This window comes from Sphaerodactylus townsendi, linkage group LG11 (assembly GCF_021028975.2).
Source record: "Sphaerodactylus townsendi isolate TG3544 linkage group LG11, MPM_Stown_v2.3, whole genome shotgun sequence".
Taxonomy (NCBI): Eukaryota; Metazoa; Chordata; class Lepidosauria; order Squamata; family Sphaerodactylidae; genus Sphaerodactylus; species Sphaerodactylus townsendi.
Window position 1 is genome coordinate 11,556,176 of NC_059435.1, and position 16,548 is coordinate 11,572,723.

At 42.1% G+C, this 16,548-nt stretch overlaps 1 pseudogene; it reads left to right on the plus strand.

The window, feature by feature from the left end:
• Nucleotides 1–521: 521 nt before the first annotated feature.
• On the plus strand, nucleotides 522–16,332 carry LOC125440571 (annotated as a pseudogene).
• The last annotated feature ends 216 nt before the right edge of the window (nucleotides 16,333–16,548 follow it).

A 16,548-nucleotide genomic window follows, 5' to 3' on the forward strand; every position in this document is an offset into this window, starting at 1 on the left:
TGAGAATCAACAGTCAGAAGGATTTCAGTTCTTGTTGACCCTTCAGTCCCAAGAACTGATGCCTAGGATTGTACTGACCCATGCTTGTCCACATCTTTCTTTACTGATGGAAGAGAACAAGTCGTCTCTTTTTTTTGAGGGCATACAAATGGTAACTATTCTATTTATTTATTTTTGTTCTTGAGTGCATGGAAATCTGTCTAAGAATGTATTTCTCACGCACAAGAGTCTACCTTGGTTAAAGCACTGTCCCTTGCACTCAAATAGAAATGGTTGGGGGTTTATGTCCACCTTATCCTACCTGTTAACTTCTAGGTCTTCTCCAATACATCCTTTTGTCCTTCTTGGCCCCCATTCTCCTGCTTTTTAAGGGGCCTACTGCACTCATCAGCATCCCTTTCTTGAGTAGCCCCACAGGAGAGTGGCTTTAACGATGGCCTCAGAGAGTGAAAGGGGCAGGCATCGTCCTTGAGCAGATACAAAATTAGAGTGGTTTTCTAACAACTTTGGGGGCCTGATACATGACTAATTCGGTGCCCCTGCTGAGCAGGAAGTCTTGTGTGGTCAACCCTGAAAAAATCCATATTCATGTTTCTTCTGTTTTATCATATTCTGACAAAGAATGGTTTGTACTTTTTCTCTTGTAGCATTTAAATTTACTGTCAGTTACACTCTGAAAAAAAGATATTTTAAAAAAATATTTGTCAAGTTCTTGTGTCTTGTCATTTTGCTTCACAGGTTTTATTTAGGAGATCAGATTCTGCTGCCTAACACACACACACGCATGCACGCACGCATGCATACACAAACACACACACACACACACACAGAGAGAGAGAGAGAGAGAGAGAGAGAGAGAAATGTGTTCTGCTGAAGTTTAATTATATAGGCCCATGATCGTTCTGATGAATCTACAGTGTTCTTCATTGGAGTATATTATGTACACTGGCGTAATGCCCATTGGGCAAGGTGGGCAGCTGCCCAGGGCATCACCTTGTGGGGGGTATCAAAATGCTGGGTTCATTTTTGGGTATTTTAGTGGTTTTCCATTTTGGGCCTGCAGGGACCGCAGTTTTTAGGCTAGGTTCTGAGACTCGTTGCTCCTACACATGTCAGTGTTTTAGAGTGTTTTAGAGTGTAGCTTTTCTTCTTTGTCTTTTCTAATGAGACACAATTGGAAACCTCTGCCTTTCTTCCAAATAATTGCTCCCTTCTTGCGATCTGCAAAGATTGTCATGTCCTTATATATATAAAGAAGCCATTAGTGCGTGACCGCACTTGGAGTTAACTGTGTTTCAGTTCTAGTTTGCTACATCTTCAAAAAAGGATATTGAGAGAGAGATAGAAAAAGTGCAGAGAAGAGCAACGAGGGATGATTGAAGGATTGGAGCACCTTCCCTTATGGAGGAGAGGCTGCAGCATTTGGGACTCTTTTTAGTTTGGAGAGGGAGGCAGCTGAGGGGGGGATATGATTGAAGTCTAGGAAATTATGCATGGGGTAGAAAATGTTGACAGAGAATTTTTCTCTCTTTCTCACAATACTAGAACCAGGGGGCATTCATTGAAAATGCTGGGAGGAAGAATTAGGACTAATAAAAGGAAACACTTCTTCACGCAACGTGTGATTGGTGTTTGGAATATGCTGCCACAGGAGGTGGTGATGGCCACTAACCTGGATAGCTTTAAAAAGGGCTTGGACAGATTTATGGAGGAGAAGTCAATCTCTGGCTACCAATCTTGATCCTCCTTGATCTCAGATTGCAAATGCCTTAGCAGACCAGGTGCTCAGGAGCAGCAGCAGCAGCAGAAGGCCCTTGCTTTCACATCCTGCACGTGAGCTCCCAAAGGCACCTGGTGGGCCACTGCGAGTAGCAGAGTGCTGGACTAGATGGACTCTGGTCTGATCCAACAGGCTAGTTCTTATGTTCTTATGTTCTTATGATCCACAGCAACCGTTGTGTCAATGTGCAGTTTTATTTTATATTCACTTTATGGGGGGTTTATTCTCCTTTAGCGGTTCCCAGCCTGGTTTCCGGCACGCTAAGGGGGCTATAATATTATTTCAAGGAATCCATGAATCCCCATGTGCACTTTGATCTTTTTGTTAGTATGTATTACAGTACAGCTACTATCGTGTTGGAGGGGGGGGGAGGTCAGTACAATTATTTGAGGTTAGAAGGGGTCCTCATTCTAAAAAACTGGCAGCAAACCACAATATTAGTTCTTTGGCAATCCAGAAAGTCATACTAAGAACTGATTCTTTCATCAGTTAAAAAAAATGGGGGGGGGTCATTATCAAAGCAAAATCTACCTGCACAAAGGGAAAAATTGTTGTTCCCACTGATTTCATTGTACCTGGATGTGGGTTTGTTTGTTTTTTCTGTTGAGATGATCTCCCCGTCTGAATTTCAGACTGACAGAAGCAGCCCCTCCTTACTCCTCTCCAACTAACATCCTCTCTTGCAGTTGATTTGCAGACACTTAGGCCCCTTCCGTACACGCAAAATAATGCATTTTCGAACCACTTTCACAACTGTTTGCAAGTGGATTTTGCCATTCCGAACAGCTTCAAAGAGCACTGAAAGCAGTTTGAAAGTGCATTATTCTGCATGTGCGGAATGAGCCTTAAAATGGGTGGATGAGAGAGCTTCTCCCTTCAACCCCGGAAGCCTGCATTGTCTACTTTTAAAGAAGAAAAGACGGCTCACACATGCCCCATCACTTCCTGTAAACAGGTGATCTAGGCTGGGAGAAGCACTATTACAAAGAGACTATTCTGTTGTGATATGAGAGAGATCTGTCTTTATAAGGTTTCATAATGTTCAATCAGTTGTTGTCTTTGAAAAACTTTTGAGTCTGTTCCAAATAATCCTACATAGTAAACAATAATTGTAAGTAAATATAAATGTATACAGTAAATACAAAATATTTTCAGTCCAGGACTTAACCAAATGAATTTGACACAACAGAGGATGAGTTATGCCTTATTTTGCCAATGAATGGTGTGACCCTTGTTGAATCAATCAAATAAGCTGAGCACAGAGTTGCAGGAAAAAAAAAAACCCAACATGTATTCAGTGTCTTTCTGTAGCTCATAGGCACAAGGCAGACTGCAAACGAATGGAAGAAAACCAAGCAAAACAAAGAAGCACACAGAATATGTATCTGAACCTGATTCACAACTCACTGCTGGTAAAATGCTGGTTTTGGGGGTGGGATTTTAAAGTCTCCAGATATTTTCCAATGAAATTCCTCAATTCCCTTCATTGGGAACAAATCCATCTTTTAGTGCCAAGTTGCTGGCAGGCATATATGACTTTAACAACAACAACAACCTTTATTAGCCATTTAAAAATAGGCTCTAGAGCGTTGCCAGACATTTATGAAGTATAAATCAAGAGTACATTCAAAACGCAGACAGGAAGACTGTATATAGCAGTATACATTACTTAGAAAGTTCTGTCACTTGTAAAATAAATCTTGCTACTTTTTCCAAGAGCATCTGTGTTGTTTAACAGAAGCTCCACAACAGAGCAGTCAGAGTCACTTTCAGATTTGTCTAGGGCCAGCCTGGGAGAGAAATTCCTAATGCCCCCATATCTCGGACAGTCAAGAATAATGTGAGCAAGAGTCTCCACTTGGTTTTTACAGTGTGGACAAACCCGATCCTGGAGAGGGATGGATAAGTAACGACCCTTTGTAATGGCCGATGGGAAGGTATTGGATCTGGCCCTTGTGATAATCCATCTCTGTTGGGGTTCAGTTAATAATTCAAGATATTTGGCTATGTGCCCCTGTTCCGACAGAGAGGGGTGAGCATGATTTATTTGCTTGCCCCAACAGGATATAGTATTCCTGTTCTAAAAGTCGGCTTTTTAAGGTTTGGAAAATCTCTCTGGGTGACAGCATGCAGAGATCTTCAAGTAATAAACCTAGCGAGTGAATTTTTGATTTGAGAAGTTGATACCAGAATTTGAAAACTAGCCAATGACACACAGTTTGAAACACACTTCTCAATTTCACAATATATACTGTAATTGCAGGGTCCTGACTCAGAATTATCAGCACATCCTGGCTTTGGTATTTGCTGTTCAGGAGATCAATGAAAACCCCCGACTCTTACCCAACATCACGCTCGGCTTCAGCCTCTACAACAGCTATTTCAGCACAAGCAGGATCTACCAGGCCTCCATGGAACTCCTCTCCGCACGGGGCAGATTCATCCCCAACTACAGGTGCAGCTCCCTCAGCAACCTACTTGTTGCCATTGGGGGTCTGAGTACTAGTTCTTGTCACCACATGGCAACCATTCTGAGCATCTACAAGATTCCACAGGTAATGAGTGTGCTTCAGTCGTGGGCTGTCAATTCACATTCCTTTGCATTTTTAGTGATGATGTTATGGTTTCCAGGTAGAAAGAGGCATAGCAGAAACAGAAGTACATTCTGCTTGCCTCTCAAAGGTTAACTCTTGTCCAAATGAAAATGTTTCTTCAGGAATCTGATTTTGGACTATGGAACAAAATGGATCATGGGTTTTTTGAGCAATGAATGTAACCTCCAAAAAAAAAAGCAATGTGAAATGCGCAGGAAGCTGCCTTATGGCGAGTCGGATCTTTTGTCAGTATGGTCCACTCTGATAGGCAACTGCATTTCTGGCTCCCTGTAGAGGTCTTTCCCACCATATACCACCTCTTCATTTGAAATGGAAATGCCAGAGATAGGGCAGGAATCAGTGCATACAAAGCAGATGTTGTGCTACTTAGCTGCAGTTCACCCAAAGATGTCTCTATTCCCTTGGCCATTTAATTTTAGGCTCATTCCGCACATGCAGAATAATGCACTTCCAAACTGTTTTCAGTGCTCTTTGAAGCTGTGCGGAATGGCAAAATCTACTTGCAAACAGTTGTGAAAGTGGTTTGAAAATGCATTATTTTGTGTGTGCAGAAGGGGCCTTAGTGATGCAGATGACATTCTCATAAGGGAAATATAAACACTCAACAATCAAACAAAGGCCCCTTCAATGTTTATAACGAGGAAATTGAAATGGCCAAGATTCTCTGGCTGATTCCGCATGGATCAAAAAAAGCAGTGTGAAAACGGTGTGAAAATGGTGTAAAAGGGTTTAAAATGGTGTAAAAGGGTTTATACTGTTTTCACAACGTTTTCACACTGCTGTTTTTGGTCCATGCGGAATCAGCCTCTGTTCCTTGGCTTCCTCAACAACCACACGGGATGCTGCTAGCAATTTTAAAGTTCGTAGAAGTCTCCTTTGTTCTGTATGTGTTCAATACTGTCTTAGAAAGTGGAGTGTCAGTACATCCCAATAGCTGCTTTGGAGTCTGGGAAATGCATCTTGCCTTCTCTTCTTGCATTTGAAATAAAGAAGAGGGTCTTCTACACCAAAGTGGGTCAATTTGGACCACTTCTCCTGGCAGCAAAGATGAAGTGAATTCCCTGTTACTAGGTATGGGAGTTATAATTGGACCATGAAGAAAGCTGAAAGGAAGACAATTGATGCTTTAGAAGTACAGAAGGTGTCCATTTTGTACCATCTCTCTTGTTTATGTTTATGGTGAAAATAATTGCTCAAATGCTAGATGGATCATGCTCTCTATCTTGCAGTTACTAGTATGATTAGATCTGTGTCTATAAGAGGAGTTGATGGGCAGACTTAAGAGCATGAGGAAAAGCTGCAAAGGCCCAAAGAGACCAGCAAGCTAGCTTTGGGGCAGGCAGAGAATTGCACTTTGTGCACTAAAGAGCCCTGAGGTAAGAGTTCCATGCACAGTGGGCCATCAAATGCCAACTGGAACTTTCAAGATCACCAACAGTCAGAGTACCTCCTAGTTAGAGATAACATTTTTGCTTCAGCTGCCTATTTTTCCTTTCAAGAAATAAAAGAGCCATAGGAGAGCATTCACATTAGCTAGGTGTTAAAACTTCTCCTCTGCCATGCTGGAAGGTCAATTCAAAAATACCGCAAAGGCAAAGAGAGTATGCTCATGCAATTCCAGGGAAATAGGAAGTCTTGAACTGGACAAAACTGGACATAACATTCTATTTGAAAACACTGAAATTCTGGACAATTCAGAAGGTTACCATGTCAGACTGCACAGGGAGGCTATTGAAATTCACAAACATCAAGACAACTTCAACAAAAAAGAAGAGACTGTGAAAATTAGCAAAGCTTGGCTACCAGTACTTAAAAAATAGACTGATAACCCCACCCGCAATACAATGCACTCAACCACACCTTTGCATAGCAAGTTCCACCCAAACACTTAATGATTGGTTCCCCACCCTGGGACATGGACAATATACCCCACTAAATTTTCCCTTCTCACTAGACACAGTGTGAAACAGACTTTTCTCTGTGATACACCTCTGAAGATGCCAGCCACAGATGCAGGCAAAATGTTAGGAACAAGATCTTCCAGACGACGAGCACACAGCCTGGGAAAGCCCACCACAACCAGTTGAATCCGGCCATGAAAGCCTTTGACAATGCAGAAATCCTTTAGTTTTTTGTTTTTGTTTATGTTTCCCTTTCCTAATGTCTTCTGCTCCAAGAGTATTGCCCTTTTCCTGAACAGAATCTCTGAGGCCTCAGAAGAAGATTAAAATGCTCCTATCTGGAGGACATGTTAAACTTTCTAGCCAGATTGCTAAGTATTATGAAGAAATTTGTAAGGTGTGGCAAGCTCAGGTTTGCCACAGGATCAAGTGGGAACCAGATACTTTTATGCTATAATTTCAAAATGACCCTTTGAGCTATTAAGAATGTTTTAATTTTTTAAAAATTCACATTGTAAATTGTAAATTGTTATTGTTATATCGTATCATCTGCTATTTAATCATTGGTTTGTATTTTTTGGCTGAGGTGATTTTTATGAATGTATCTATTTTCTGGTGTAAGTATTTGGCTAGATGCCACATTGACCTTAACAAACTGAACATGGCCATGGAGGAACCGACCGGCATCCATACATTTTGAATGCTTCATGAAAGCTGGGTAAAGTCAGAAATGAACATGTTAAGAGGCAGATGTATCCAGACAGTTTTTCCAGCTTGGGAGAAAGGTAGAAAAATTCCCCTTGGGCTGCCAGAAGATCTCTGCTGGGTATTAAGGGTTCTGCCCTGACCAAAACTCTGTAGAAAGGTGGGGTATCGCTGCACAGAGAGAAATTAGGCAAAAAAGATGGGGAAAGCTGCATGCATCCAACTCAGAATTGGGGTTACCATATTCCAGTTGGGGAATTTTACCTCCTATTATACATCACTTTTTACTTTTATAATGGTTCTTTGCATCTCCTTCTTTTCTTAGGTAACGTATGCTTCTACTCCAGTGAAGAGTGACCAAAGCCAACCTGCTTCCTTTCACCACATGTTTCCAAATGGAGCCCATCAATATATGGGGATTCTCCAATTACTGCTGCATTTCAGTTGGACATGGATTGGGGTGATGTACACAGAGGTTCTGTATGGGGAGAGTTTTGTACGTGATGTGCTTCCCATGTTTTCCAAGAGAAACATCTGCTTTGATTTCATAGAAAATTTTCCCTCTATAAAATTTTCCACTGCGATTGCAGATATGATATCAGAAGGGAGGGACTCGTTTCTTGTTGCCACGAGAAGCTCAGCCAATGTTGTAGTTGTCTATGGTAGAAGTCACACCATGGCCGTTATGAGAACATTGCTGCACTTCTTAGCATTTGATAACGTACCCGTGAAGACAAAAGTTTGGGTTATGACTGCTGAGATGGAGTTCACATCACTTGCCTTTCAAACAGGATGGAGCATACAGTACATCCACGGGGCAATCTCTCTCTCAATTCCTTCCAAGAAATCGATCAGATTCCAGGAATTTTTGCAGATGAGAAACCCTACAGCGGACAATGAAGATGGCTTCATAAAAGACTTCTGGGAAAATGCATTTGTTTGTTCTTTGTTCAAAACCGTGGAGGAGGAGGATGGAGATCAAATTTGCACTGGGAGGGAGAAACTGGAGAATCTTCCCAAGACCGTTTTTGAAATGAGCATGACTGGCCACAGCAACAGTGTGTATGATGCTGTCTATGCTGTAGCCTATGCCTTACATGCCATGCATTTACAAAGATTCAAGCAATCGGTAATGGGCAATAAAGGAAGGCAGAAGCTTCTGAATCAACAGCCATTTCTGGTAATACCCTGAGTAGAACAAGGCCAGAAACCTCATCATACATGTGGGTCCATCATGTCCTAGACAACAGAAAGATGTCTCTCTCAGGACAGGGTAGCTTGAGCTTCCGTTTGACTGCTTTGTGTTCCTGTGTAAATGAAGAGTGTGCTTATAAGGGTTACAGAGAAAGAAGCTTGTGATTAGCTTGTGTAAATTCTGAGTGATCTCTAGGTAGAAAGTTCACCATACATGTAGGTACAACAACAAGTACTAGACCAGTGTTGGTGAACCTTTGGCACTCCAGATGTCCATGGACTACAATTCCCATCAGCCCCTGCCAGCATGGCCAATTGGCCATGCTGGCAGGGGCTGATGGGAATTGTAGTCCATAATATCTGGAGTGCCAAAGGCTTGCCACCACGGTACTAGACTGAAGAGTGAGATATGCCCTCACCAAGATTGGTCTTATGAATGACTGTGTCCTAGGTGTGCCATAGTTTCTATTTTATGCCAAGCGGATATGTAGAATGTGCTTTCTGAAATTAGTTTGGTCAAGCACAACGACTCATTGTACAACTCACTGTAACCAGACATACCAGAGCATATCTCAACGCAAAGATGGAAACAAATTTTCATAGACCTGAACATTGCAGAGAGAAAATTCTCACCATAAAAATCTGATAGGGAATCTTTGCAATGCTTGACAGGGAGAGGGAGGAGTTTTTACGCAAAGGCATCCAATTTGCAGCATGGCTACTGTTTACCTTCCCAACAAAAATGGAAAACTTTGATTCATTTTAGGTGAGGGCATCTAATTTATGAACCCTCGTTTGTCAGCCATTGGGTACAACTGAGGATGGACGGGGATACTGTCTCTGTGGGCCCAAAAAATTGGACCCCAGGACCCAGTCCTTACCAAACTTGGGGGTCCTTGTAAAGAGAGTCACCTGTTGATAATTAGCAAACGTGGCTCTGATACATTTTAAATAAATCCTCCCAGTGCCCAAAACATTTTCCATTGATGGACCCAATTTTTTTCCAGATATTTAAAGAAAAGGTTGGGGAAGAAAACCATAGTGGTATGTCGATACAGCTTTTGATGGGTCTACTAAATCCAAATGCTTCCCCCCAAATAACCCCCATTTTTTTTGTGGGGAGGGGGTGCAGATCGCTAATTATTCCCAGAGATTCTATTAGCTACTACATACTAGCCATTTGCTAATCATGTACATGGAGAAATGCTATTTACCACCTTCTTCCCTTTTGGTTTTCATGATAATTCATTGCAGGCCCAACTGAAAGCTCTCAACTTGATCACTTGATTCCCTTCGTATTTGTCTTTAAGAAAACAGAGACCTTGTTGTGTATGCCTACCACTTGCTAATGCCTAATGCTTGCTTTCTACCTCCTTGATTAGCTCCACCTCTTTCTGAGAGGAGTCTCGTTCAACAACAGCGTTGGGGAGAAGGTGGCCTTCAATCAAAATGGAGAATTGATAGCTGGTTTTGATATTATCAATTGGGTCACATTCCCAAACCAGTCCTTCCTCAGAGTCAAAGTTGGGAAGATAGACCCTGGGGCTGCCCCACACAAAGTGCTCACTATCCACAAAGAGGCCATCATATGGCCTAGTAGGTTCAACCAGGTGAGATCCAAGCACATTTCAAGTCTTATACTCTGAATTAGATCTCCTCCAACCAGCATTGCTAGCTTAGCTTTTCCCGTCAGAGGTAGAAGAAAATGGGGAATGGGGAAGAACAGCATTGTGGCACTCTAAGAATTCCCCAATATCTTCGCTAAAACTCAAAAATTTTAGAATTTCTAGACAATTCCCAAGAAAGAAGTGAAATATCTTCTGGGTTTAGTCAAAAATGATGAAAGTTCATTGAACCTGGGGGTTTCATACCACACAAGTTTGATCCAGCTGGTGTGACTACCAGCCAAAGAGGCGCAGAGAAAGGGATGGGAGATTGACTGCCTTGATGGGCAATCTGGTAAAGCTAATGCCAAAAAAGTGTCAATGAGTTTCAATCTAAACATTTTATTTATTTATTTATTTATTTATTTATTTATTTATTTATTTATTATTTATTTATTAGGTCTCTATACCGCCCCATCCCCAGAGGGCTCTGGGCAGTGTACAGCATAAAATCCATACAATGTCAAGTAAAGGAGCGATCATACCAAATATAGTAAACAATTAACGTCGCTCCATCCAGTTAATAATCACTAAAATACATTAAAACTCCATATAAACAGCGGTTAATATAATCGAATAATTAAATAATTAAATAATTAAATAAGAGGCGTCCAAAGACCCACCATTAAACCTTCCCCAGAAAGGAAGAGCAGCGGGCCCCTCAATATGAGGGTCACCCTGATGTAAATAGCACAGGGAGCAGGAAGCAGGGGAACTTCAAATGTTCAAGTGGCAAACACCACGGAGCTAGGAGATGGTTTCAAAGCTGTTCTCCGTGATGTTCTGCACAAAAAAACCCTTGTTAATTTTTTTCTTGCCCCTGTGTGAAACGAGCAAGTCTTCATGTTCACACTATGTATGTTTCCTAATGTCTAATTATTCCTAGAGAATGCAAATATTTTAAGCAAGATTTGTGTTCCCGTGTCCTGCATATATAAGTTGTGTGCAATGAATACACTGTAAAATTCAGAACATGCATTACTGCTTCAGCTGCAATACCGACTGCAAAACAAAAAGAACAGCAAGAAAGTGAGCCAGAACTAATTCAAAGATCTAAATGAATGCAGCAAGTTTGGGATTCCTCATCGTCAGGATCAAATTTTCACAAAAGCATGATTTAAACAGAAATACATCTATATCTGCCAAGCTAAGAGTGACTTGCGCCCAGATGTGCAGAGATTCTTTCTGGTGAATAACCACAGGACATGTCTTGGAATTAAAATGGGACATAGCCAGAGGTGGGATCCAGCAGGTTCTCACCAGTTCCCGAGAGTGGGTTACTAATTATTTGTGTGTGCTGAGAGGGGGTTACTAATTGTGTCTGCTTTTCCTTTAGAAGTTACATTAGGTCCAAAAATAATAATAAGTCCTGTTGTTTCCTATGTGGCTGGTTAGCGAAGGTAGAAAACGGGATAATTCTTCTTGTTGGGCTGTTTTGAAAACATGTTTTAGAAATATGGTAAAGTTCCTTGTTTAAGGAAAGTATCCTTCTTTTGATTTCTAGAAACAAAATTAAGTATTTGAAAGTATTAAGTATTTGACAGGCAGTCAATTAGAGGAGAAGTAGTTGTTTCTATTGGCAGTAGATGATAGGACTTGCTATAATGAGTTTAAATTATGGACAGAAAGATACCAGCTGGAAATTAGGAACCTTTTTTTACAGTAAGAGTTTTTTACAGTAACAGAGAAATTATTAATGCCCCGCCCCCGGAATGCCTGGCCATGCCCCCCATTGTGCCCCACCCAGCCCCATTGGCGCTACGCCACTGTTTGAATCCCACCACCATGGGAACCTGTTACTAAAATCTTTGGATCCCACCACTGGACACAGCCCTTTTTTGAGGCAGAAGCTGGGCAAGCAAGAGGAGCCATCCATTTAGCAGCTGGTCAGCACCCCTGGCTGAACCCTGGCACCAACCCCAATCCATATTGGGGAGGACAGAAAAGGTACTGGACCACCTGGGCACCCGCCCACTGTGGCCCCCTTCCTGCTAGGGTGTCAGGCTCGATTTTCAGAGGCCTCCGCAGCATGCGCCATGAGCCCGCCCCGCCCCAAGCCTCTTATGGAGGCCCCCAACTGCAGGGAGGTCTGGCGTGCAAGCTCGGCCTCACCATAAGGATGTGCTCCTCTGCCCAAACCGCCTAGGCTGCGTCTAAGTGAGCAAGGCTATGACGGTAAAAGCAGGAAAAAAACCCTGCCCAGAATGGGGAGGGAGGGTGGGTCAGTTTGCTCCAGGCATTGAAGAAGGCTGGAGCAACTGCGTGCTACCTAATATATAGGGAACATGCTCCACCCCTTGAGCTCATGCATCACATGCGAACAAGCCAGGTACGGCTCAGCTGCCCAGTTGGCTCAGGGCACACATGCTCACTTCTCCATGTGCCCTTCCCCCTGTCGCAATTACAGCCTAGTTGATTCTAGTGCTGTTATTTATGGAAGCATATGGGATGTGTTACTTTTGCTGTAGATTGGAATGAGGTGAATAAAGGAGTCCATGAATGGTAGATTTGTCTGGTATGGTTAAAAGACTCCAATCAATGCGAACTGTACTGTACTGTACTGTAGACATGTTTGGCAGGAAAGAAACACTTGGCTGTTGAGTTATAGTCCTCAACAATATGTTTTGAATGGTTCAACATTCTTCTTTTTCCTTGATTACAGACGCTGCCCCTTTCCATGTGTAGTGAACCATGCCTGTTGGGTCATAGTAAGACAAAGAAAGAAGGGAAACAGTTTTGCTGCTATGATTGTGTTGCATGTCCAAAAGGGAAAATTACAAACCAAACAGGTAAGCGATGTAAACATTTTATAGAATTAATGGAGTATCTGAACTGTAATTGGGATCATGAATGTTATAGCAGATAGACAGAGTTTTCCCTTTGGTTCAAAAATATTTTTGCAACGATACAGACAATGGATAAGACAATGAAGTTTGACAATGAAGTCTGAAGTGGGTGCACTGTTGTGTACAGCATTTGATTTGATGGACAAAAGGAAACAAATGACAGCATACCCATAAAAGGCAGTGACAGGCACAGTACTCATGGTATTGTTACCCAGCTTTCACAGGTTGTGAACTTATTTTTAAGGAATCTCCATCAGCTGCTAAGAGTGTAACAGCACACAACTATTTTAAAGTAGCAATGGGGAAAATAGCTTAGCAATGCAGAGGCAGACTGGGTAGGGATCTTTTTAGACTATGTATACCAGAAATGGCTTGAAACGTATCTGCAGAGAATTCACAAAAGACCAAATTGCAGTTTAAATATTTTTATATAAATTTTGGTTGCAAACAATCACACAGTATGAAGTCAAGGCACATACACACAGTTCCTAGTATATAGATAGGAAGGAAAGATAGGTGGGAAGATAGAATGGGATTTGGGGAAGCAGGGGGTCATACGTTACCTAAATCAGCTGAAGAAAGTCTAGAAGAAGACAAGGATTCAAATGACCAGCATCTGAATCCAGGCGAAGGACAAATTTGTGTCTCGCACCAACAAGACCAAGGGAGGTTCAAGTTAGCAATGAGCACTGGAGTTGGGGTGCTCAGTACTTGTATACCCTTTTGCCCAGGTAGGGGCGGGAACAAGTGAGTTTTAAGTTTTGTTTTCCTAAATTCTCTGGAACTTCCCATGCTGGACTTGCTGGCTTGAGCTCTATCTAAAGCTCTTCTATTGTTCTAAGTACCCTGGACAATGTAGTCAATTGCTCTTAGATTAAGTCAGGAAGCACAGAATGGCTTTATGCAGAGTAACTCTGTAGAGACACTGCCCAGGTTATTCAGATTTTGCAGAGGCTTGTGATTAAGAGGGGATTGATTGGTTTTAGGAAAAATGTATCAATAGGTTGAGGAAATGCAAGGAAGCAACCATTTGTTGCAGAGTCATTTAGCATCAGAAACCAAGGAGGTTTTCAGTGTCTATTGTGTCAAAGTAGTTCAGTGAGGTGTGGTAATCAAGATCATGTCCATAGTTAATGAGGCTTCCAGATTCTCACTGGAGTAACTCATTCATTGATTTAATCTTGCTAAACAGACCTTTTGCCTGGGGCCTGCTTTCAGCTTGGACACTCCACTATCCACCCATACAAACAAGGAAACTGGCATTTTGCAGCACATAGCATAAGAAACAATATGAAATCCAATATTTCATAAGGCAGGGTACACAGAGCAGGGTTACAGTATTCACCTCCTCTCATTTAGTGGGGATTCCCTTGCCAAATTGACTACCAAAACTCCAGCATCTTCAGTACCCAACTGGGGTAGTGCAATTATAACTGAGTAATTAGAGTGTGAACTCATCTTCCCCATTTCAGATTCTTAGTTCTCACTCAAGCCTGATGCTTTGCACTGTATTTTGTTATGTATGTATTTATTAGAATAGTTTAGCTTACTTTTCTCTTGCAAAGCAAGATTCAAAGTAGCTTATAAATAATGAACACCAACCTCAAAATGTCAATAAAACTTTTACCCAAAATGGTGGGAGTCTCTCCCTTTTAGATTGGGAATTAGTGAGAGCAGACTCTTGGCTTAGCAAAAGGCTGTGCAAGCTCAAGATCTTGGTCGCCTATGTTTACAAACATCAGCTTTTGCAAGAAAATTCTGCAGGACAGCAAATAAAGTTTAACAATTTTATTAAGGAACAATTCGGTACACAAGCACACAATAATCAAAACAACAGAACACACACATAGTCCTAAGATATTAGCAGTGTTGAGTGGTTAGATCTGAAATACAGGAGAAAACTGGGAAGTATGGATTGTAGTCATTTGACCTTGAAACAGAGCTGAGTGACCTGTGCTTCGCTCTGGTAGAAGAATAACACGTTGTGGAACAATATCACAGACAGAGAGGTGTCCAGAGATATTGAAGAAGGGCTGTTGGAAGAAAGGGCTTCTTATAGGAAAAAAGGGACACTCAAGGTTGTGCAGAGTGGCCTTTAATCTCCCAGTGCAAAGAAGACTTCTGCCTTTCCAGTGAAAGACAAGAGACAAACAACAACCTTAATGGCTGGGTCATTAATCCAAAGGGTTAAGGCATTAGCTTGATAGACAAGTTTAGGAGGGCCAGCAAGGGGGAAGAAAGCTGATGGGATTAAAACTATAGAACAATGACAAAACAAATGAGGTTAGAGAGGTTAGTCAGAGGAAGAAGCATTTGGTTAATACAATACTGTGCAGGAAAACGTAGGGCGAACACATTAATATGACATTTGTCTTTGCAGGGATGTAAATTCCAAAGCTAGAGATGGGAACAGTCTCCAGGGAAACATCATTATGCTCTCTCCATCCTTTTTAGAAGAGTGAGGGATATATGCTTTTTATATCAGATGTGGGCGAGTGCAAGTCCAGACAAGTTTTTACTTAATGTGTGTCATTTTGGGCTCATTCTGCAGGACAGCAAATAAAGTTTAACAATTTTATTTTGGCACTGCACTGGAAGGCACTCTAAGGGTTGGGAAAATGGCTTCACATTCTTCAAACAGAGCATCCTGCCATCATGGGTTGGAATGAAAACAGAATCCTAAGATAGAAGCGAAGCACTATACATAAGTCTATGCCATGCAGCAATTAATATTTTAATTTTCAGACATGGATGACTGTTTCCAGTGTCCCGAAGATCATTATCCTAACAGACACCAAGATTCATGCCTTCCCAAAGACATCAGCTACCTGTCTTATGAAGAGCCTTTAGGGACTAGTTTGGCTATTTTGGCTGTTTCCCTTTCTTTCACCACAGCTTGGGTCTTGGGAACTTTCGTGAAGCACCAGAACACGGCTATTGTGAAGGCCAACAACCGCAGCCTCTCTCTTCCTGTGCTTCCTTTGTGTTTTGCTGTTCCTTGGAAGACCTGAGAAAGGGACCTGCCTCATCCGTCAAGCTGCATTTGGCATCATTTTCTCAGTGGCTGTTTCTTGTGTGTTGGCCAAAACCATCACTGTGATTCTAGCCTTCATGGCTACCAAGCCAGGATCCAGGATGCGGAAATGGGTCGGGGGAAGACTGGCTTGGTCGATAGTAGTCTCCTGCTCGCTCTTTCAAGCCACTCTTTGTTCTGTGTGGCTTGCAACCTTTCCTCCCTTCCCACATTTTGATATGCATTCAGATACTAGAGGAATCATTGTGGAATGTAACGAAGGGTCAGTGGCCATGTTTTACTGTGTCTTGGGCTTTATGGGGTTACTAGCAGCTGTGAGCTTCACTGTGGGCTTCCTAGCCAGGAAGTTACCAGATAGTTTCCATGAAACCAAATCCATCACCTTCAGCATGCTGGTCTTCTGCAGCATGTGGATAACCTTTGTGCCAACCTACTGGAGCACCAAGGGGAAATATATGGTGGCTGTGGAAGTCTTCTCCATCTTGACCTCCAGTGCCAGCTTATTGGGATGTATCTTCTTCCCAAAATGCTACATCATGGTGCTGAGACCTGACTTAAACAAGAAGGAGCAACTCATAAAGAGAACCAAATAAAGAATATATCTGTCTCTTCTGCTGTAGGAAGCTGTCTAGAGCAATAGGCATGCCCAGCAGTTCTAAGGTCCAAACTCTGGCTCATTTCGCACACGCAAAATAATGCACTTTCAAGCTGCTTTCACAACTGTTTTTGCCATTCTGCACAGCTTCAAAGAGCCCTGAAAGCAGCTTGAAAGTGCATTATTCTGCGTGTGCGGAATGAGCCTCTGTTCT